This window comes from Lonchura striata, chromosome 1A, assembly GCF_050655825.1.
Source record: "Lonchura striata isolate lonStrDom1 chromosome 1A, ASM5065582v1, whole genome shotgun sequence".
In the NCBI taxonomy this organism is placed as follows: Eukaryota; Metazoa; Chordata; class Aves; order Passeriformes; family Estrildidae; genus Lonchura; species Lonchura striata.
Genome location: NC_140741.1, coordinates 5,514,918 through 5,537,113, shown reverse-complemented (window position 1 = coordinate 5,537,113; position 22,196 = coordinate 5,514,918). Strand labels below are relative to the sequence as shown.

At 39.9% G+C, this 22,196-nt stretch overlaps 1 long non-coding RNA gene across 8 annotated transcripts in view; it reads left to right on the top strand.

Annotated features, from left to right (window-relative positions):
* LOC110473198 (uncharacterized) overlaps positions 1-22,196 on the top strand; it is a 105,744-nt gene that overhangs the window by 43,061 nt on the left and 40,487 nt on the right. For 7 of the 8 annotated variants that reach the window (XR_014951951.1, XR_014951946.1, XR_014951950.1 and 4 more), the window contains 3 exons: positions 11,564-11,886; positions 13,502-13,771; positions 16,362-16,608. This is a non-coding gene — a long non-coding RNA (uncharacterized LOC110473198). Of the gene's footprint in view, positions 1-10,829; positions 11,887-13,501; positions 13,772-16,361; positions 16,609-22,196 lie in introns of all 8 variants that reach the window. The other variant, XR_014951945.1, reaches the window with a different exon arrangement.

Genomic DNA, 22,196 nt, shown 5'->3' with positions numbered 1-22,196 from the left:
ATTGTGCACATCCAGGTGTATTAAAGGTCTCATTGCTACGTATTTCATTATTTTCTTGGCCATTCTTGGCACTGCCTGTTCTGAATCTGCAAGAACCATGACCACCTTCACTCAACCCCTGCTATTTACAGGTAACCAAACTGCAGCCTTGCTCAATCCCCTTAAAGTCAATGTCAAAACACTGAATATTTTTTCTTGCTTGTCTCCTACAATCTGCAAAGCATAATCTGTTTTTTCTCATTTGCTGTTAGCTCCACTTTCTCGTTCATATGGAAGAACTCCTTTATCCATTCTTATCGTTCCTGCTTTGTGCAGAGAAATAAGTATAGTCTAGGAACCTGAACTGACTCAGTTATGTTATTTCTTCTACATTTTCTTTTTGCTTCTAAACTCTCTAACTCCTTACAAGGAAAAATATTTCAATCTTCTTTATTTTTTTCCTGTGAAAAGCGAGAAATGTTTAAATTTAGCAGTTCTAGTATCCTAATAGCTGTTAGACACAACAACAAAAACTTCATTTTAGATGCTGAAAAGCAAATAAGCAGCAATATATTATACAAATATTTTGTATATAGAGCTGTATTTTAGTGGTCCTACCATGAATTTATATGGGTACCTCCTAGTCTATTCTCTGTGAAGAAAATGAGCATTAATTCCTATTTCAGAAGTAGGGATACAGGACCCACAGGAGATAGAACAGTGTTTGTATGATGGGGTTTGGCTTTCTTAGTCCTCCTAAATGCTTAGCAGAGAGAGACAGATTTTCTTCCACGGAGCAGAGAAACACTCAAGCTTAGGATCCTTTTCTTCACTACCACTGGAGAAACTTCTGTCTTTCCTCATTGATTATATAACAAAATTTCTGGTACAGAATTGGAGGTGTGGAGAATATGAAAATGCCAAAACCCATCAATGTCAGATCTGGCAAGTAAAAGATGAAACCAAAATTCCTTTCTGAGTTTCCTGTACATTCTGGCTTGGCTTCCTGGCTCCTCTTCTAGGCAACCACTCAGTGCTTTATGAGACCTGGTTCATGTTCTGCAGCAGCACAAATAATAAATAGTGGGCCTATCAATGCATAAAATTGGAGTTTTTAGAGAGGCAAGAGAGACAGATGTATCTAAGGATACTTCAGCCATCCCAGGCAGATTAGCCCTAGTCCAAATAGATTTTCAAATGGAGAGATTTCTTCAAAAACAGGTGTGTCTCCTTTCTAGAACAAGAATTTATTTCCTGCTGCTCTGGTGTTTCTGTCCCTACAGAATAATGCAGAAGCAGGGTATCATTCCCATGTATCCTGAAGCCTCCCAGCCCTTTGGGAAGGCTCTAGATTGTGGACAGATGGTGGATGATGACAGTGAAAATGTTGAAAAAAAACATTTTCCAAGCTCTGCACACAAAGTACAAATACAGAAATGTTCTGCCTCAGAGGTTTGCAACGTTGTGATCATTTAAGAACAGCCATCCACTTTCAGGCAATTATACCAATCATTCTATTGTTTAGTGTGCATTACTTTACACTGTGATTACTTTACATCTCTGTTTGTAAGAAACTGTCTAAGTGACAAAAAATGTCTCTGCAGGGCATTTTGCTTGAAGGCCTGTTCACAGACAGAACCTGTAGACAGCCTTATAATCTCATGAGCAACTCCAGTCTTTAATTATTTTACTGCTAAACAGGAAATTAATTTTCAGAGCCTCAGTAATTTTATCTTCAAGAAGTGTGGCTGGATTGGTTTTTTCTCAACTTACAATAACACATTAATTCTACTGTGCATCATGGAACACTGGGGTTTGGTTTTGTTGTTTTTTTTTTTTTTACTGGCATGAATCTACTAAGGAAATTTCATGGGAATGTGTGTTGAATGTGTGCCTTACAGTGGATGAATTAGAAACCCTGCAGCATCCAAGTCTGTGGGCTAAATGATTGCTTGAGAAAATGAAAATTGGGGGGAAAAGCTGAGGAAATGCTGAGATTTTCTAACATGGTCTAAATAAGCTACTGTAACTCATCCACTTGGGGCTAAATGAGGGTATTCTACATAAAAGAGAGCAGAAGAACCTCATGTTTAAAGGGCTTTTCATGAAGAATCTCACTAGTGGTTCCTCAGTAGGTCCTCCACGGGCAGGCACAAAAGGTTTATGTGGCTATGTGACACATTCTATAACTTTCACAGTTTTTGACAGCAGCAACGTGCTTTCTCCCAAGGATAAAGCAAATCCTCTAAAGACTTGTAGAATTTTTTTCCCCAGGATCAAAATGCTGTTCCCACCCTCCCCACACAGAATACTTTTCCCAGAGAAGGAGTCACACAAGCTACTGTCTTTCCAGATTGAAGGAAGGGGATATCAAAACCACTTGGCTTTCTGGCAAAGTGCTTGCTTTCTTTATGTTGTGTTGCATGTGACTGGCAGGGCCAGACTGAAAATGCTGATGCTTGAATGCCAAAATGCAAAGCAGAACCATTCAAATCAAGGGGGGTTTTGCAGATTTTTCAGAACTGAACCAAATCTTGAAACCAAGTGAAGAAACGCTGCCAGTTAAAGGTGAGAGACTTCGTCATACCTGGCAAGATGCAGAGGAGAAAAGAAAATCAGAAATCTGGTAGCTGCACTGTGCCTTTTGAAAAGTTCCTACTTCTCCTTTCTTTGGAGGGCTCTTCCCTCCTGCTGACCTCAAACAGGACAGCCAATCTCCCTGTCTCTCAACCAAGGCGTTTTCTATGCCCATGCTTCATTCCTTCCTATCCATATGAAGACACTTCCAAGAAATACCAAACCAAACCAAGCAGCCCTTTCACACCATCTCAGAATCTAAACTCTATGCAGGGAGCATAATTCCTTCCCACTTCCCTCTCTTTCCAGACTAGAGCCAGGCATGACAAACCCTCTGACAACTTCTGAATGTGTTCCCCTACCCCAATATCTGACAGGTTTTTAAATGTTGAATCACATTGCTGATTTTACTCTAGATATTTTTGTTCCTACTTCTCTGGCCAAACTGATGGTCATTGCTTGCAAAGAAAAACAGCTGAAACCTGAGAGGAAATGGCCTTTGAATATACCATACCTGGCCTGAAAACACCTGTGGTCCGTTCTTTCTGTCTGTTTGCATAAGAGAAGGCTGACAGAACACACCTGAGCTGAGTCTCTTTTTTGTCTTTTTTGCCAAAGAAATGAAGCAAAGCTTACATTTCTGCTAGTTGGGCAAGGACTGTATTAATGGGCCCGGAAAAATGAAGTGCTTTGAGGGAAGTCTATGAGCTTTTAGGCCCTGGCTGTGCCTAAAATGGACACATCATTAGAGGAACATTAGATATTTAGCTGACTTTCGGACAGAAGAGGGTGGGGATCCAAACTTTGTTATATGCTCAGCATTATTTTTACATTTGAGAGCGCTATGTGGAATGGAAAAGGCAAAATTTCAGCTGCTAATGGACATGATTGAGAGACATTTCTTTGGTGGGTTTTTTTTTTTTTGCCTCATACTTGCTCTGCTTTTTCACCATGTTCTGAGGAAATGTTTTTTTGGGATTTTTTTTTTGGCATTTGTAAGCATAACTTCAAAATTCTCTTTCTTATAATGCAGTATCTGAGGACATGATTCAATTTCTTCATTATAATAAATCTCCATCTAAATGACAAGCCTGGCAGGAATATGTGGTATTTCTCTGTTCTAAACAAAGTGGGTGATTTGGAGCTCACCTGTCCTCATTATTTTCTTCTTATTATTCATCTATATTATCAAGAGGAGAGGGCTCTGAAAAAAGCAATTTCAAGATCTTAAGATACCTTGCACATAAAAACAATTTAATCCATCTGCAAACCATGGTTCTATCTTCCCAGTATTCCATCTTCCTGGCTGATAATTAGAAAGTCAATCCCTTAATATTTTTACCTAATTGTACTCTCTTAGTCTGTGAGGACAGACTGAGTACTAGGGGCTAATCTGTGCTGTGTTTAAAACTGATATTCCTCCTCCTCCTCCTCCTCAGGATGTCAGGGCTTGGATCATGTAGGTTTGAGATCTCTCTGCCAGTGATGGGTGGGAGTCCAGCCTGGGCAGAGCTGCTGCAGAGAGCAGAGGGATCTATTAAAGACAACCAATTGTAGAGTTAGGGGGTAGACCTTAACCCAAATGGGTTAAGCAGTGGGAGATGTTCACCTTAATGCAAAGAGAATATGAGTTTCTCTGTAAGTCTAACATAATTCTACATGTAACTCAAGCTCTAGAAGAGGGGGGAAAATCCTCCTTTGTTATTTCTCCTTCAGGATATTTTTTTTTTTTTTTTTTTTTTTTTTTTTTTTTTTTTTTTTGTGCTAAGGAGGCAGTTATTTTCCTGGAAAATCATAGAATGTGAAGTTGAAAGTAATCTCAAGGATCACAGAATAGTAAAATCATGGAATGGTTTGGGTTGGAAGAGACCTTAATGCTCATTCTCTCCCTCCCAGGTTGCTCAGAGCCCCATCCAGCCTGGCCTTGGGCACTGCCAGGGATGGGGCAGCCACAGCTGCTCTGGAAAACCTGTGCCAGGGCCTCAGCATCCTTACAGGGAACAATTTCTTTCCAATGCACGATCTAACCTTGTCCTTTTTCATTTTGAAGCTATTACTTCGTGTCCTGTCATTCCAGGCCCCTGTCAGGAAAGATGAGTGGAAAGATGTGGAAAGATGGAAAAGACTAAAGATGAGTGAAAAGTGGAAAGATGAGGAAAGACTATTGAGTCTCTCTCCACCTTTCCTGTGGGCTCTCTTCAGGCACTGGAAGGCCATATTGAAAGTTTTGGAGAAATCCAGGTAGACAATGGCCACATGAGCTGAGCAGGATCCATTGTGATGGGTGGCAACTGGGTTTGTCAAGCAAGACAAAGCCTTGTGCTGGCTTTTGCTTCAGTTAACTAATTCTAGGAGAATTCCTTTCATAATTTCCCCACAGAATGAAGCAAGACTGATGAGCCTGTAATTTCCTGGATTCTCCTTTAAGAGGTCCTTTTACATCACAAGAGTGACATTAGCTAGTTACAAACATCCAGGATGTCCCCTGGGTGTCTCCTTGATCTCTCCCTAAAGATTACGCGGAGAGGCCTCACAATGATGTCACACAGCTCTCATAACCCTCTGGGAGAACACCAAGGCCTATTGATATTTTCTGCAAGGAATGACACTTGAAGTGAGTTATGAACTATTTTCCCCCAAAAACTTAGGGCTCAAGCATCTGTAACACTTTATATGCCAACTCTTCCTTCATTGCTGCTGGGTCTGTGTTTGCATCAACCTGGATTTTTGTTCCACAGGGCAGGGCACCCCAGCTCAGATACTGGCTGTGGTTTTATTCAGCTCTGATTTTAGTACTTCATGTCTGTGAATTGCTGCCCTGAGAGCAAAGAGAGGTGGTAACCCAATACTGACAGTTAGATCTAGGCATTCTGTTTCCCAGAATCAAGGCTTTATCACATATTAGGCTACAATATTGGGGTTTTGTCAGAATTATAATTGCTAAAAATGCATGAAGTTTATTAAAAACCATATCCTGATGTCTATTAGGAATGTGGTGAGACAATCTGCTGCTCATACTACACTTGCTACAGCAAAAGTGTTCATCATCTTAAGGTCATCATCTTAAGGCAGAGATACAATCTTGTAGGAAAAGAGGAATGGGCACATTTTCAGTTTTTAGCCATTGGCGGCTGAAAAATGAATTTAATATAAAGTTCCTCTCTCTGTGTTTGCTCTTTGGCTGTGGGAATAATTTTATTTCATTTTTACAAAATATGCTGGCTGACATTGTTTAGAAAGGATTTTATGTGATCATATTCTTACCCATAACTTTCTCATTAACTGCCTGAGGCTGGAGTTGCTTTTGTCATTCTTTACTTATAATTTGCTGTTTATACAGTGCTGTTACCATCTTAAATCCCAGGGTATTCATTTGGTTGTCTCCACCATCCAATCCCACTTAAAAGGGCAAGAAAAAGGACTTGAGTAAGTTTTATAAATAGGAAAACTCATGCAAACAGAGTCATCTGAGAATTCACAATACTTTCAGGGCAAAAACATTGGCATGATTCATTTGAAGTTTTTAAATGAATGTTATTGCTAAAAAAAATGTAGCTTGCATGAATATTCATGGGAGAAAATAAACTTTCAAACACCGAACTAAACTAATTTCATTAGAATGTGTTTCATAATGGTATTTTGAAGTAGTCTCACAGCTCTTACTTGAATTATTTAATTTTTTAAGCATTGCTAGCTCCTTCCCCATCTGCTAGTACAATGATCTATCACTGGTACTCTGAATTATACTGAATAAAGTTAAGTTACCATAACAACTCTTAAAATACATATAAATAGGAGATCTGCATATATTCCACAAGATTAGGTATAGATAAGAGAATCACAGAATCATCAAGGTTGCAAATGACCTTCCAAATCATTGAGTCAACCTAGAAATCTTTTTCTCCAAGTGATAATTTGACCAAAATAAAAATACACAACAGCCTACAAAAGGGATAAGATCCTGCTTGTTTTAATTCATATTTAACCAGATTTCTATAATATTTGCAGGAACATGATTACAAAAACTTACTTCTGCAAGCTAGGAGCCAAAAAATATTTATTATTGAGAAAGACGAGATGGTGAATCATTTAATCCAAGACAAAACTGGAGCTGTTGGGGAGCATCTCCCTTTACACCAAAGTTTTGTTTGTGGGGTCTGAACTGGTTGACTGAGGCAAACCAGCTGACTGTTCTTCAGCACTTCTCAGGGCAGACACACTCTTCTCTGCCAGCAGACCCATGGGGTAGCAGTCTCACAGGGATAAAAACTCCATCTTGGAGCTCCCACCTCCACAAGCATATCTGAATTCAGAGGACAATATCTGCTGAGAGGCCAAGATGGTTTTCAGTGGAGATCTGAATTAGGGCTGGAGCTGATTCAACAGTTCTGGCAGAGCATTCACAGAATCACAGAGTAGCTGGGCTTGGAAGGATATCTGGAGATCACCAGACCATGGCAGGGCCACCCAGAGCAGGTGACACAGGAATATGTCCAGATGAGTTTGGAATGCCCCCAGAGAGGGAGACTCCATTCCCTCCCTGGGCAGCTGTTCCAGTGCTCTGCCACCCTCTGTGGAAAAATGTTCTTCTTTATGTTAAGTTTCTTGTGTTTTAGTTCATGGCTATTGCTTCTCATCCTGTCACTGGCCACCACTGAAAAAGTCTGGCACCATCCTCTTAACACTCCTTTTGAGATATTTCTCTGCAGGAAAAGTTTTCCAAGTCAGATGGGTCGCTCTATTCAGTCCTGATCAAGCGTAGAAATAAAAACCTTGGCTGATTCTCACAAAAGTTATTTTAATTTAATTTTGGGATGTTTTGAGCTGGTATAAAGGCATCCCCTAACCACGTGTATGAGACAGCCAGTATAAATTTTGAACCCCCTCTGTAGTTACATGTGATTCCCTCTCTAGTCCTCTCTTTACATTCCCCTTGTTGGCCGGGCAGCTCCCTTCAGCAGTATCTGTGTTCTCTGCTATTGACTCCAGATTTGAAACTGTGCCACTCTTTAGTGCTTCTTTATTCCTTACCCTCTGAAAAATATATTTCTGACTCTCCTGAGTCCTGTTTTCACTAAACCCTCATTGAAGTGATTAGAGTCAAATAATTCTAGAAACATATATGAATGATACTATGGAAAATAAGGTGAGATGGTTTCCCTCTTCAGCAGTCCACTCAACACTTTTGTACTTAAGACCAAGTATCTGACTGAAATATCTTTGACTTTTTTTCATTTTGAGCTGTCATATTATTTAATCAGGCAGAAATGCAGTTCTGACAGTGGACTTGATAAAAACAGCATCCCAGGTTTCCATTTATGTTGTGGCTCCAGTTCACATATGCTGTTTAGAAAAGAAATATCCTATTACAGATATATTTTTGAAGCTTGAATGTGCAAGCCAAGCTATTGTCTCTCCTCATTTCTCTTCATCAATTAATGGTTGTGCAAGTCACCTTTGGAAACCCTTTGTTGTCTTCTCCTGTGTGATATCTCTATTACCATGAAATGTGTTCATCAGCTTCCTCTTTTTCTCTAACTGGCTGACTTTGCCAATGTACCTGCCAAAATCAATCTGGTGTTTCTCCTCACAGCCTCACTGCCCTTCAGAGACAGATTCAGTGTGGTATTTTTGGTATTTTTGCACCGGGGGTTTGTAAGAGAGAGAAGGCAGTGCTTGCCAACCCTGCTGCTCCAGCATGGAATTAATGCTGGCTTAGGTGAGTTGGGGAAATGCACCAGCAAATATCAGAAGAGAATTCTTCTGCAGTTGGAAGCAAAAATAGTTTAAATCTGAAACTCAGGTTCCTCTTTGCAGCCATCTAGATCCACATAACAAGTGGAAAGTGCCTACATTATTCAAGTGACAGGCTAAATATTTATGATGTAGCAGTGACATTTCCACTCATGTAAGTTGGACAGTTTCATTCCAACCTCTTCGTATATTAAATGAATACCCATTGCAGTCATCCCATGTTTTTTCTCCTGTTATGAGTTTAACACATTTTTACCTCTCCAAAAAAAAAAAAAAAAAAAAAAAAAAAAAATTCCAGTCAGCAGTCAGCATACAACTTCTGTTTGAATTGCTCACTGCTTCCTGACATAGAATTTCCATAAGATTTTCAAAGACCCATGGTCTAACTTTGTTGAAAGCACAAAATGAGTGTAGAAATTTTAAGAAGAATTCTAATAAGATTTTTTCATTCTAAGAAGGCTTTTGAAAAACTGCAAAAACCACTTCTTTCTGCAAGTTAGCACATTCATAACCCAAAAACTTTGCCTGCTTCAGAGTTTAGTCTCTGTGATTGAGAATTTAATTTTTTTAAGTAATCCCATTTATTTTTCAGTGGTTGCTCTGGGGGCAAGAAGTATGGGGAATTCTTTACCCAATATGTTCCATTGAAAATACAATCAAGAAAATGTCATGTGCTACATCATTCAATCTAAACATTGCAAGCATCCTCTGCTTTCCATGACCACAATGAAAATTAAGAATATGCTTTATCCCTCATTAGCTGCTTGGTGTCTTTCTCTAAGCTAAAAGAAATATGCACTCTAAAGTAGACTTTAATTTGCATTAAATATCAGATGACTTTCTGACCTAGGCAGCCTGCTCCAGGCTGAATAGGGGGGTGGACCAGGCAGCCTCTCAGATCCCTTCCAACCCCATATTCTCTGTGAGCTTGTGAAAAAAAAAAAAAATCCCAATTACTCCCCAGGAAGGCCTCATGGAGTGGCTGGCACACTGGCACACCCTGAATGAAGACTCTAGTCCTGGTGGTTTAGTGGAAAGCACAAGGGAGGATGTCTCCTGACGAGCTCCTCTCAGATCAATTTGTTCCCTGCTTTCCTTGGGTGGCTGTAAAGCCCAAGCTGCTGTTTGCTTTAGGCTGTCCCACTGTTTATTCACATTCAATGGTCTGTGCATTGCTGAATGATTACAGTCTCAGGGCTCCACTTCCCACAGGCTCATACTGGCTGCAATAACAGCTTTGGGGAAGGTAATGTGAGTTCAGAGCAAGGAAATCCAGTTTCTTTTTCTTGCTGCCTAAATAAGATGTTATATTTTAAAAAGCATGTATTGGCTTTGAAGAAAAAAAATAAATACACCAAGGAGAATTTTCCAGCTGTCCTGACTATTCAGGTATTATATTCTTCTCAGAAGCTGAGAACATTTAACCTCCTTGCAATACCAGTATGCCCTAATAATATGTGCCACTCGTCTGTTTTGCAATTGAAGCAAACTGTGTCTTGCCTGTTCTGCTCCAAACCCCATTCTTCTCTTTCCTTTACAACAGCCTCTTGTATATCTCAGATTTCATTATATCCTTTCTTCAGTCCTTGTTCAGGTTACCTGATCTCATTCCCACTTTCCCTGCAAACCACCCTTTCCAACTGCTGGTTGATCAAACTGCTCTGTACTAGACTGTCTCTGTGAAACTACATTTCCTTGAGGTATCATGTCCAAAAGTGGGCACTTTTCCATGTGAAACCTGCCTAGTTGGGAACAAAAGTAAAGACGCTATCTATTTTTCAGGCTCTAGTTTTGTTCCTGCAACACCAGACCATATTTGCCCCCTTCTGAATAACTTATTTTCATCGATGGAGCTCCTGCTTGGAATCTACTGCAGCCCCCAGATCCACTTTTACATAACTGCTTCATACCAGAAGTTTGCCAACCTAAATTTCTGAGGGACATTGTTTCTGCCCAACTATAATACTTTCCACTTCTCCTTCCTCTTTTTCTTATCACACTTGATCAAGTCTTGCTTTTTATCATTGATGGGTGTGCAGTGCCAAGTCTGTGGAGCCTAAAGCCAGAAAAAAAGCAAGAATTATAAAGGAAATTGGTGACTATATAAGTTGTCATGCTCCTCTCTAAGGAGTTGGGACTCAAAAAAACAGAGCTATGTAATTCAGGTTGGAATGGCACTGAATGCTTTGGAACAGGCCATGCCATGTGAAAAAGACCCAGCTTTTGATAATGGCTTTGCATGGACCATATTATCCTGGGGGTTATTGATACTTGTAGCTGTGAGGAATAGTTGTGAATTCTGGCCAAGCCAGTAAGAATTGAAAAGTCCTTGAACAGGGAGAACCAAACCTATCAAGCACCCTATTAAGTGTTCTTCGAGCAATCTTCCACTTTGGAGAAGGTTTCTCACTTCAGTGGCATTTCCCTCTTGAAAGTTACCAGAATATATAGGGTTTACTCTGTTTCTACAACTATTTCCTCCATCAAGCCCACTTTGCTGACTCTGTTCTTCTCCCTAGTTTGCTTCAGAGATGGATCAAGGGACTCCAGTAACATTTCTTCATGCAGAATCTGACATAACAGGGCTCACCTGCTTGGCATGTAGGTATTGTGGGACTAAAATGTTAAATAAAGGGCTGAGACTTTCCTCAGACTCATAAACACTTTGAAAAATGACTTAAAAATATGGCTGCTGTAAATATCTTTTATATGTCTAACACAAGCAAAATGAACCTGCTTGTCAATAAAAGGATTGCGAAGTAGCAGAAGAAATCAGAGAGGGATGAACAAGTTATTTTTAAAAGGAAAATAAATCATGTCCTATGAAAATGCTGTGATATAAACATGCCAAAAGCAAGGAGGAATCTGATGAAATATGTTCAGGACACAGGAGAAGTCTATCAAGGGGGAAGGAAGACTGAATCAGGACTGTTTATCAACATCATCTGAGAAACTATGTTACAGGAAAATTACAAGTTATCATTTCAAAATAAGGCAACTAATTTCAATGCATACCTATAAGTCATCATAAAAAAAGATATCTTGCTTTCAGATATGCAACAAATCAGGAGATGAACTCAATTGTTTCTTAAACAAAGATTGTCTCCCTCTCTGTCATTCAGTATTTTTCATCCCAAGGCTTTAAGAAAGATCTGACTGATACTGCTGTCTCACCTGGCAGTGATGTTAAGGGACAGCAGAGATATCTCTGGGGAATTTTAAACTTCCAAAATAATTTTTTGTGTTTTTACAGAGCAGAATTGCTGATTCTGAGGATACCCTCCTGTTGGTAGAAATACAACATGCCAAACCAGAGGACGGAGCTCCAGCAATAATCATTGATTGGGACCAAAGGGACCAAAAAAAAAAAATCTTCCCAAAAAAACCCCAAACACCAGGAAAAGAAAAGCATGAAAAAGCTCATATATTTTAAATAGAAAAGAGATTCTAAAGTATCATTTCCTAGACTTGAGGAAACAGGAAGATGTTTCCAGCTTTCTGTCCCAGTGATGGCATCAGTCCTTGGGCAGACATGAGGAGCTCTGATATTTTTTAGCTCTCTGATTACAGCTACATGTAAGTAATTATTGTTCTTAATTAATGTTCTGGATTTCTTGAACACTGATGGGTGAAATCCTGGCCATAAGTTCAATGGGAAACTTCCCTAAACCACTTATTTTCACTATACCTTCCAACCATGTGGCTATGCCAGCTGCTGGAGGAACTTCCCAGCCACATTTCCTACACACTTTCCCTGTCCTCACATCCATTTATTAAGCTTTGAGAAGACTTTTTTTTATGCAAATCTTTAGATCCCATAATGACTAAGAGAAAAATTAGGACATGAGTGCAAATTCTTCTGTCCTAATGAATTAGAATAGGAAGAGGTGGTAAAGATTATAGTATATTCTAGTAAGGATTTGTTTGATTTATAAGATGTAGCAGGAGAAACAGTTTAAAATGTATTTAGGAGTTTTCTCTCTATTGGCGATTAGGTTCCCCCATGCAGCATGTTTAAATAAAATATAAACATATCTAAAAAACAACATAAAACAAAGTCATCTTTCAATCCTATCTATATGAGCTAGAGCTAGGTGGCAGGTCTCACACCTCAAGAGAAATTTAAACTCTGTTATCTTGACAGCCAAATGTTACCAGTGAGACAAATTAGCTGTATATCCCAAAAATGTACATGCACACATGTTTTTTCTGTACTCAGTGGCTTGCAGAAATGTGTCTGCACTAACACTTTTGAACAGCAAGGAAAATTTAAAAAAAAAAAAAAGCTTTTGAGATAGGCCTTCCAAATTCCTGCTGTTTCATTTGTGTAGTAAATTCTTCTGCTCTGAAGGTTACTGATTTCTCTAAGAAGTAAAAAGAAAGGAAGGTGGTAAGAAACATTAATTAGACTGCTGCTTCATTACAATCCTATTTGTTATAAGATCATATTTGAAGAATGAAGCTTATTACTGAATAGCATTTATTAATTGTACAGCACAGAGTTGAACCCTTTTCTAACTGGGACAGTCTGAAAAATGGAGGCTAAAAGGGAGACAATGCATTTAAACTGTGTCAAAACAAAGTCAGGTACACCAGGATCCTAAAGGAAAGTTATAAAATCAAATTATTTTCAGATTCAGCTGGTTCTTTGTAGAAATTCAATACACAAGTGCTTGATAATACCTGACATTAAAAAGAGGCTTATGCTGTAAAATTTAAAGAAGGCTTTCCCAAAAATGCACTCCACCACCATGAGCCCACCAGGCAGGGACTGTGCTCGGAGAGACTCTCCTGTATTGCAAATGCAAGCGAACCCAATGGGAAGAAATGACCATGTCTGACTCAATTCAGAAGGCTGAATTATTTCTTTATTATAACTATGCTAAAATACATTAATATGCTATATAAAAGGAGGATACTAAAACTACATACTACTTTCTCTGACTCCAACACAACTCATGACCCTCTGAGAGCCGAGCCCCAGGTGGGTTGGATTGGCCATCAGGCTCAAACAATCCTCACCTGAAGTGAGTTCTTATCATTAAAAGCTGGGAAAAGGACATTACACAGAAGCCCTAGTCATATTTGAGGTCTCTGCAAGGATGATTAATGGTGATACAAGTCAAAATTTAAGGCAAAAGGGGAGAGATCAGAGCCAATTTCTGTATGCTGGAGTACCGTGTTTTCTCAGGACTGGATCTCTGCGGTACACAGAAGATGACTTAAAATGTGAATGCTGACAGGCAGCTGATAATGGTCTGTACGTGAGAGAATTTCTGAAACTGAACTTGTGCACTCCCTGGCACAACCCTGCTACTGGCTGGCAGCAACCAGGAAGGTCTGGTTGTAAATTTTGACAGCATCTGGACAAAACGAAGGTGACACATCCTGAATCCTTTGAGTCATTCTGCCGGTGAAAGTACCAGGAGCAAGCAAGGCTTCAATCTGCCTGAGGCACAAGGTAACAAAGCTGTCCCTGAGCCAGCAGTGTGTCCTGGGGGGACAAATGGGATCCTGGGGGCCATCAGGAAGAGCAGTGCCAGCAGCTGAGGGGCGATGCTGCCCCTCTGCCCAGCCTGTGTGCACATCTGCAGGGCTGTGTCCAGCCCCGGGCCCCTCAGCACAGCAGGGCCATGGAGCTCCTGCAGCGGGGCCAGCGGAGGCTGCCGAGAGGATTCGGGGCCTGGAGCAGCTCTGGCAGGGAAAGGCTGAGGGAGCTGGGGCTGTGCAGCTGGAGAGGAGCCCCAGCTGAGAGGGGCCCTCAGCCCTGGGTGTCCCTGGCTGCAGGGAGGGCTCCGAGCAGGGCCCAGGCTCTGCTCTGGGGCCCAGCAATGGCACCAGAGCCACGGGCAGGGACTGAGCCCAGGAGGCTCCACCTGGGCAGGAGGCACAGCTTCTGTCCTGGGCAGGGACCCAGCCTGAGCAGATTGTCCAGAGAGGCTGGGGAGTCTCCTCACTGGGGATATCCCCGACCCCTCTGGACACAATCCTGTGCCCTGTGCTCTGGGATGGCCCTGCTGGAGCGGGGAGTGGGACCATGACCCACCGTGGTCCCTTCCAGCCTGAGCCATCCTGGGATTCTGTGATATCCTTTCCAAGGCTGCAAAACCATGAAAATTACCCATAATTTTCATACAAGCATTTGGATATCAGAATGTCTACTTTGCTGACCAAAAAGGGAGGGAAAGATGCAGAAATCTCTGTTTCCCTGCAGAAGAGCAGGAAAAAACATGGATAAACTCACCTCCCACCAAAAAGACACAAACTAATGCTTTCCTTCGTGATGCTTAAAGGAGCTAACTGACTAGAAATGGAATGAAGTGAAATGAAATGACATGAAATGAAATGATGAAATCTTGCTACTGCCTCTGAATTATTTTCACTGTTGTTGTTGGACACGCTCTTAAAGCTAGATCTGATCTGTTCTTCCAGATTAGAATTTCCTGTGATAATTTATTGCTCGTTTAAAAATGCAGGTGTATATTTTTTACTGTCACTGGGCTTTATGCTGCCAAATTTTACCAAGGGTAAAATAATAGGTCAGTTTGCAAGCAGACACTACCTCAGTGGCACACGGTTGGTCTTCCTCCTCATTTTCATCTGGCTCAGGTAACATGGTCATCCTTGCCTTAGAGCACTAAAACAGTCAATTTATAAGGAAAACCAAAGGCATGTTCCTTAATGTTATTTAACTGACAAAAGAGCTGGAGTTTTGGCACTTTTTGCTGCTCCCTCTTCATAAGTGGCATTTTGCCAGCTGAAATATTAAATTCACCATTTGCAAAGGTGTAAGATCAAAAGGACAATTGTCAGTATGCAATAAGATGTCTAGCTGTTTTTTTAATATTCACAGATCCAATCAGCATCAATTCTTTGCAAAAAAAAAATCTCTTCTGGCAATAGGTCTAGTTAGTTTAAAATGATACACAGATAATTAATTTTAAGGATCAGAGTTTGGGTCATGGAAACTTGGGAGCAAATTCTTTGGGAAGAACAAGTTTTCCTACAGATTCATTTTAAAAATTTATTAAAGAATCCCTGACATCTGTGTTGGTTAAATGATAAAACAGATTGCAAGAATAAGAGTGTTTAAAAAACATGTCCTGAGGACACCCTAGGGCAGGGCAGTGACAGCATAATATACTTACTGTCACTGAAAATATCTGAGTAGGATGTTAATTCCTTGAAACATTGTGTACTTAATTAGTGCCCTGGGTCTTCAGGAACTGGCTTTTGTCTATAAGTCTGCAAGCTACTGCATGAACAAAGTGAACTGAACAGTTAATTACAGCTCTAATTAATGGATTCTGTACAAAAACTTGGATTATGGTCCCGAGAGATGACAAATAAGCACAGACCCACTATGTCATCTCCCAGGCTGGCTTCTTTTCCTTGGAGTTTTCCAACTATCCTCTCAGCCCTGGAGCACTGACAGTCACAAGGCTACAACAAAATTAAATTGGCAATTTTAATAACCTTATTTTAGAATGCTGATGAGGCCCTGGCACAGGTTGCCCAGAGAAGCTGTGGCTGCCCCATCCATGGCAGTGTCCAAGGCCAGGTTGGATGGGGCTCTGAGCAACCTGGGATAGTGGAAGATATCCCTGCCCATGGCAGAGATGGGATGGGAAGGGCATTAATGTCCCTTCCAACCCAAACCATTCCACAATTCAAAGTCAAGTTTGGTGTGTGCCACTGAGCATGCATGCTCTGTTCAGATGCAGTAAACAAAAATATATAAGAAAATCTCTGCACCAAAATTTACAGCTGTCTTGAGAAAATTCAATGCCCTATATAAAATAGTATCCAGTATACTAGAAGAAGAAAGTAAGCATATTGTTTTTTTTTTAATATAAGGCATGGAAGAAACAAACACTATAGGGATCAGATTATTTAAAAGTTTTGAAAATGTGAATTGATGAAATTTGTGTTTCAGTTCTCCTGATTTAACATCAATTTGAAATGGAGATGATGTGAATTTATCTGAACCCATTTTGGTTCTACAATAACTATACAGACTTTAACTGAATTTTTTTCTGATTGTTTTTCAGCAGAACTTTTGCCAGTCCCATCCACAGCAGGAAAAACATGCACATGGGCTTACATTTGATGGTGGATATCCTGGGCAACATTTTCTGAGATTATAAAGCCTTTTTACCTTTCAAAGTCTCACAGCAATGCTGGAAAGACAGCAGTGAGCTGGAGGAGAATTGAAGAAGAGAAATCAACATGCAGTGGTTACATCCCAGAGAATTAACTGTCTTATTAGGTACTATTAACAGTATTCTCCAAAGAAAGGTAAGTTTATGAGTCATATCATATAGTTTTTTGAACTTTTGATATTTGATTAAATACTCTGTGTAAGCCAAAGGAATTGCACATTTTCTTTGGAGACCACAGAATAATATACCCCTTGCATTATGCGTATATGCTGTGTTTATATACTAAAACATTTTCCAGAAGTACAGCTAATCTTGGGATTAGGATTATTTGAATGAACAATTTGGTTGATATGAAATCTGAAATACCTGCAATTATGCTTAAATTCTTAAACACCCTTGGATGATGAGAGTTTATTCTTGGGAGTATCTATGACTACAGAGAAAATGAACAAAGTGAGCAACACGACAAAGAAATACTGTAGAGCTGGTAACTAATGCTTAGTGCTATTCTGCTGATTAGCTGGAAGTTTAGAGAGTGGAATTAAGTGATTGATTTCCTCCACAATAACATTAGTACTTCCAGTGGACAGTGATGTACCATGCAATCTACTTATGTCAGGAAGGGAGAAGATAATAACCTTCAACCCTCAAATATTGATATTTGTATTGTAATTTAAGGCAGTTAATGAGATGGGGAATCGGGTTTATGCAACAGCTGTAAGAGGAAGAGAGAAAAAGGTTCCTGCATTAATTTTTATCTTTTCAATTGAAGTCTGATCCAGTAGAAGGCACAAAAAGATTTGCTTCTGTCTAGAGTCTAGGGAAACTTTAAAGCTGTGCCAGGTTGGGCACCAGGAGGAATTTCTTCATGGAAAGGGTGCTCAGGCATTGGAAGGGGCTGCCCAGGGAGGGGGTGGGATCTCCATCTCTGGAAGGGTCCAAGGAACAACTGGATGTGGCACTCAGTGCTCTGGCTGGGTGTCAAGGTGGGCATTGATCGGTCCCAGGGTGGACTCAGTGATCTTGGAGGTCTTTTCCAAGCCAGTGGTTCTGTGATTCTATGCCCTTGAGATAAGTGAAGCTCAGTAAAATTCAGTGCATTTCACTGAAGTGCTAAAAGCATTGCTGAGTAATATCTCCTGATGACCCAGAACATGCCAAATTACCTTTATGTTTACAGTGGTTCATGTTTGTGACAGCATTAAGGAGAAAGTAAGCTTTTTGTAATTAATTACTAAAGTTGACAGCAAAAGGCCTGATAGCTGCATAGTTCTGTCACATTCTTTCACTTGAGTCTTTTCCTCAGAGTTATTTAAATTGCCCCAAATCAAGTTGCCTGTAAAAATTTCCTCTGTAAACCACGCAATTTTCTTCTGCTAAATCCCTTTACAACAAAAGGATTTATGTGCATCACTATTTACTGTGGCATCCACCAAAGCCATACAAACTCCAAGAATGCGAAGCATAGCACTTAATTTCCCATGCACAGGTATTTTGATGGATAGGGGAAAAAATGGGAGAGGCAGTTTTGCTTTTACCTCAATGAAGCTTAGCCAGAAACAATTATTTTCATGATTCAGAATAAATGTGTAAAAAAGGTAGCAGCTAAATGGCATCAACTTCATTCAGTTGCTGAATCTTTCAATTTATGGCAAACAATTGAAAAGTTCATTCACTGATCCTGTTCAAAGACAGAACTGTAATGTTCAATTGTGTAGTGCATTTGCTAAGGGGATCCAGTGTTTTATGGCAACAATATGGGTAGTCTTTGCCTTCAATTTATCCATATAATTTATTTTATGGAAAGCTAAATTGTGCAGTGAGAACTTTTAAATCAAATAATCCTGCAATAACTCTGTGCTTAATGATATCACACAGTAGATGTCAAACTCATCCAGTTTAGACATTCCAAAGTGCTTCATGGCAAGCTATTAACCCTCTTTCTCTTCTGTGTGATGATACCCTTGATTTGTTTCTATATTTAAATGGGATAGTTTACAGTTCTACAATTCAGCTGCAGAAGAGCTTTGCAGTTTAGGCAAATGCTCAACTTCTCTCTAACAGAGGAACAAACAACATATTCTCAAAATTACAAATTTTTTTCTTTCAGTAAAAATTAGTTTTATGAGAATTGAAAACTGATCTGAGTTGTTTAAAGGTGAATACTAAAATGTTTCTTCTATCAAAATAAAAATCTTTTCTAGAACTATATTCCTATGAGTAAGGAGAGATTTTGCACAGCTGTAGATCAGTGCTGTCTTAGGTAATACTTATGTTGAAATTTTTTCAGGATAATGAGGAATGTTTTTATGGCATTTCCTGAAATTATTTCCTTCAGATGGACATATAAACAATGCACTATGTTTTAAATACAACTCAAGAACTTTCTCTTAAAAATAAACAAGCAAACCTAGGGAACTTCTTGCTCCTGCTAGTGCCATGAGAAGGCTTCAGTAAAAAAATATTCAGTTGATTCTGAGTTGAATTCCATTAAAATTGAAGTAGATACAACTTTACAGTGAATTAATTCATGCTAAAATCATCTGACTTAGCAGCAGTGTGATTTATTAGTCAGTGTTCAAATTTGTACTTAATGAACAGGAAAATCATAAAATTATTATAAAGGTGAACTTCTCTTCTTAATCTATCACTTCCTTGTCTTTCAATTTATCTATTTGGTTTTTCAAAATTGTCCTTAGAGCACTATAGCACTAACCCAGTTCCTGAATCTATGAAGGAAATGCAGAATGCCCATACCAGCCCTTCAATTACCTCCAGGGATGGCTGTTTAATTCTTATCAATCTGATAAGACTTATCAATCTGATTTGCACTCAGTTTTTACAATAGCACAACACTGAGCACTGTGGATGAAGTCATGGAGCAGGCAGGTCACCAGGCTTTCAAGGTGTGCTAAATTATTTGGACACAGTTGCCACATCTGTGAAATGAATTTGGGAGACAGTCTCACTCATGAATACTTAGAAATCTTTCTGTTTCTCACTCCAAGGTATTGGTATGTTTGTTCGTTGTGTGTTTTCTATAAAAAAATGTTATTTTTCAGTGAAGTTATGCTCTTACTTCTTGGGTGAGGTGAACATACTTTTGTGTTATGAGATGCATCATGGGGAAGATCTGGGCAGACTGGGGCTCCCAGCAACACTGTGGTCTAAAGATAAAACAGCAATCAGGTTTCTCAGTGGACTCAAAATCTAGATAAGAAGGACAGGTGGATGAAGATTAAAGATAGAAAGTAAAAATACTTCTGTGGGTGGCCACTCCTTAACATCTGTCTGTAAATATCTGGTTTCTTTGGCATCAAAATCATACTTGGGTGTTCAGTCAGAGGCTGGAGTGGTAGGATTTTCTTTAACACAGCACAACTGCCTTCATAAAACTTTAGGGGGTGCAGCATCTTTCCAGTCTCCTCTCTGTCACTGTGCTGGAAAATGGCCAAGGAAATTCCTGAGGTATCAGGCAAAGGGAACAGAGGTGTGAACACTTAATTTTCTTAGGAAATCCATTTGGTAAAAAGGTAAAGGACTTACTTCATCTCTCCCAAAAAACCAACAGCAGCTCCAGGAGGTTTTGCCAGTGTCTTCTCTTGCCCAATTCCATGTCCTTTCCTGCCAAACTCTGTGGTAGAAGGCCAAAGTCATAATCTGACCCTTACTTTTCAAGTTCTATTGTTGTTTGCTTTCTCTAGATTAGAGCAACATAATCATATTTTACAAGGTCTAGTACCCTCATTATTCCTCTTTCTGAATTTTGCAATTATCCCTTGCAGTTGTGAAGCTTCTTTTTTACTCCTATTTGTCATCCATTAATTAAGTGAATTTATGCTTCTTTCTTTCACTTTCTTGTTCTGCCTCTCATCATTCACTTTCCTTCACTTCATTTAACATCACTTTGAAGGAATGAAGGTGATGCAGCAGTGCTAGTGGGGATGATCAAAAGAGCATGTTAAACAATCATTATATAAGCAGCAGAATAAGGAATATGTGGTTTCTGTGTGTATTACTTGACTTGTCAATATTCTGATAGGCTGGAATCAATGGAGGGGCCCTGATTTCTCTTGGGATTTTAGGTTCTCCTAAATCACAGCTGCTACCAGGATGGGATGGAGCAGAACTGAACCTGCCAGAAGCTCCAAATAATGTGATAAACAGAATGTGAAGTTTGCTTCTTCACATTTATTTTTATTGTAGATTTCACATCTGTAAAAATGCTATCAAATCAAGATCTTTGAAACCATTTAATGACAGTATTTTGCTCTCTGAAAGTGATTGAGAGTCACAAGTGTCAGGTGTGAGACCACAGAGGCTCCAAATAATGACTTGGAGTCATCAGTGCTCTAGTGGGCAGATTTGAGTGCAATCACAAATCCAGTCCTTGAAATCAACTCCACATAAACAAGCTTTTGAGCAAAGTTCTAGCTCTGTATTTAACCAGTGCAGGTTTTTTACAGAAAGTGGTGGGGCTAAATGGATCATAAGGAAAATAAACTCTTGCACAACAAGTAAGAAGGAAAGATCATCAGTTGCAAGTAGGTAGTTATTATCACCAGGGTACTCTGACCTTTCAAAGCCTTTGCCAGCTCTCTGAGGCTGTCCTCACACTTAACAGACAAAAGAGACCCTGAGAACATTACATCCCCAGCCTGCAAACATTTGCATCAGTTATTAGTTCTGATTCTCTGTGGCATGGAGCCTGATTACATCTGAATATATTCTCAAAATAAGAGTTACTGATACTATGTCAAAACCACCACTGTGTTCTGATTACATTTGGATATTTTTTCAGTTGCCCTTCCCCACCCCTTCTTTTCATGCAACATTTACACAGCACACTTGAGCACCTTTTCTTTCATTGCTTATGGCAGTCTGCTCATCAGGGAGCTGTAAATTATATGAATAACAAAAGCAGAAAACTTTGCTCATGAGGACAATGTATCAAAATCATGTATCACAGAATATCCTGAGCTAGAAAGGGCCCACAAGGATCATCCAGTCCATCTCCTCTCCCTGCACAAAGGACCCCAACAATCCCAACCCATGCCTGATAGCATTGTCCAAACTATCCTGGAGCTCTGGTAGCCTTGGGGCTGTGACCATTCCCTGGGGAGCCTGTTCAGTGCCCCATGAACCCTGTGGGGAAAGAAATTTTTCCTGATATCCACCCTATCCCTCCCCTGACCCAGCTTCAGTCATTCCCTCAGGTCCTGTCCCTGGTCACACAGAGCAGAGATCAGGGCCTGCCCCTCTGCTTCTGGCTTATTGCACTGTAAAAAAAAAAAAAAAAAAAAAAAAACTTTCCTTAGCTGATATTTATTCAGAATTTTCAGGACAGGAAGAACCATGAAGTTGCTATACTACAAAAGATCTGTGACCACTCAACAAATCTTGCCTGCCTTTTGATAATTCTGTGGCACACTGGTTTGCACTGTGCTCAGACAAAGCTCGGAAAGGGGAACAAACCCAGCTATCTCTGTGTAAGGAAAAATGCAGGAAGGCATAAGCAATGTGCTAATGGCCACTGCTGATCTGACATTATTCTTGTTTGCATCCTGTCTGTAAAGAGGTAATGAAGCTTAGGGGTGTTACCGTCACTTGCAAGAACCATGGAATTCAGGTTCAGAGCAGAAAGTGGCAGATAAACACCTAAAATACACCATGGTTTCCAGCAAATCCTGGACCATCCTACCCTGCTCACTTCACTACAGGTGT